Source organism: Mus caroli, unplaced genomic scaffold (assembly GCF_978045245.1).
Source record: "Mus caroli unplaced genomic scaffold, Mus_caroli_1 scaffold_5, whole genome shotgun sequence".
Classification (NCBI taxonomy): Eukaryota; Metazoa; Chordata; class Mammalia; order Rodentia; family Muridae; genus Mus; species Mus caroli.
In genome coordinates this window covers 119797184-119799880 of record NW_028227260.1, presented here as the reverse complement: position 1 = coordinate 119799880, position 2697 = coordinate 119797184, and positions in this window count along the sequence as shown.

Sequence of the window (2697 nt, the reverse complement as noted above, 5' to 3'; positions counted from 1 at the left end):
GTCCACACATTTGGTACGCTCTCTACCACTGGGCTATATCTTCATTTTCTGCATACTTATTTATTTTTCCTTTTATGCCTTGCTGTATGCCTGTGTGATTAGATGATATTTTATGGTGATGTTTTCTTTTGCTTGTGCAATTGTGTGTTACAAGCTTTTTCTCCCCATTATTAACAGGATTCAATGACAAATTATAATATGACAGTATTTTAACATTGTTACAATGAAACTTCAATTGAATACAAAACTGTATAGTTTATCCTTTCCCCTCTTTATAGCTTTCACTTTTTGTATTTTAAATGTTTCTAAATGTTGGTTTCTTCTGTTTTATAACTCATCAAGTTTAAGATGAATATTAGAAATTATTCATTAGAAAGTTTACAGAATTCCAAAGCATTACAGTCAATACTAGAGATTGAATTTGTTTATTATTTGTTTCTTTGTTATCCTGGTTCTTTGTGATCTTTAATATCTTACACCTCAGACTGTTCATTTAAAGAATGTCATTTCTTTCATTCTTTTCACACTGGATTTGGTAGGTAAAACCCTTCATTCTCTAGGCCACCTTCAGATTCTGAGTGGACCAGGTCTCAGATCCATCAAAAGAAAAAGTTAATGCTGAATTCTGTGGATCAGTGATTATGACTTAGGGTGAACAGGATTCCAGGTAATGCCTACATAACATTTGTAGAAATTTTTCCATACATTTTTTTCTGTTTTCAATAAAAAACCCAAGTAGTTTAACCATGGTAGCTCCATTGGTCATTGATATTCTGGATAAGTTCAGAGAGAATCAGGGACTTTAATTATTGCTATGTATTCACTAAATTCTTCACACACACACTACACACACACACATATGTATATATATATGTGTGTGTTTGTGTATCACTTTTGTGTTGGATACCCATCCATGAAGTCATGAAGTCCAGAAGAGGGTGCCTGGCTCTCTAGAGTAGAAGTTATAGGTGCTTGAGAACCACACATGTTGGGATGCTGAGAACTGCATTGAGGACTTCTGGAAAAGCAGTATGCATATTTAGCCACAGAGTCACTTCTCCCTCCCAAACCTAATAATTTATTAACATTTTGTAGCAATATAGTTTGACTCAGACAAAAACAACAACAACAACAAAAAAACCACACACAACTGGAATGTTTACTTAATATCCTATGTGTTAACTAAGACTAATACACAAATGAAGTCATTGTGAATCTATCTAACCAGTACTTTAAAACTCATATATGTTAACACAAATTGTTATTACATATAGCCAGTGTCATTGGATTTGGAACTTTTAATATACTTTATTCAAATATTCCATCGACTAGCATGAGGCCAAATCTGCACGTCAGGAATATTTTTAACACTTTCAAAACAGCTGGTTACCGAGAACTTATCTAAGTGTTTCTTTATGATATATATATATATATATATATATATATATATATATATATATATATATATATATATTTACATTCACATTATTTTTAATTTTTAAAATTGCTTTTTTGAGATTGTAACTACATTATTTCCCCTTCCCTTTTCATCTTCCAAACCCTCCTATATACTTTTCCTTGCTATCCCTCTTGTATTGTCTCCTTTCTCATTAATTTTTATACATGCATATATGAATAGGTATATTCATATATATTCCAAAGTGAATAAATAAACGTTGCTTGGTCTGTATATGCTACTTGTATATGAATATATTTTCAGAGCTGACAATTTGTTATTAGATCACAATTAGATGCTTTTTACTAGGTAAGATTATTCCTCCAACTCTCAATTTTCCTTAGTTGTCTATAGTTCTTTGTGTAGGATGAGACTTACCAGCATTCTTTCTATTCCTTCTATCATGTATATCAGTATTGTCACCACATGAATAGGCAGTTATTTTGTGAGAATTATATGTGCAGCTTCAGATAGTCCTAGGAAATACACTCTCAAAGTAAACTACTGAATTTTCTTCAGACTCTCTCAACATGTCTACCATATCTTCTACAATAATTCCAGAACCTTAGATGCAGAAGTTGTATTGGAGAATGTATCCATTAGGACTAGGTTTCACATCTACACATTTTGATTGATAGTAGTTATTTGTCATGGTCTCTGTTGCAAAGAGAATTTTCCATAAAATATGCTTTTAAAATTTGTTTTGTACTTGAAATAAATACCTATGTGGTATCTCTATTTCCAGCATTTGGAAAGTTTCCACACTAATTTTCATAGTGGTTTCACTAGTGAATACTTTCAGCAGTAGTGGATAATTGTTCCTCTTTCTTAACATAAATGCTAACATCTGCTGCCATTATGGAAAATCTGGAAGAAGTTGAGGAGGACGATGACTCCATAGGAAAACCAGGAGTCTCAACTAAACTGTACCCCTGAGATGTCTCAGACACTGAGCCACCAACCAGGCAGCATATGCTAGCTGGTTCAAGGCCACAGACACATACACAGCAGAGGACTGCCAAACACAAATAAGATGCCCCTAACCCTTGAGAGACTTGAGGTCCCAGGGAATGGGGAGTTCTGCTGGGGTAAGTGGGGGTATGGGGGTGTGGGCACATCATTTTGGAGATGGGGGAGGAGGAATGGAATGAGGACCTGTTGTAGGGCAAAACAGGAGGGCTGGACTGTAAAAAAATAAAAGATTAAAGATAATAAAAAAGCTTACCTGTTTTGACTAGGGT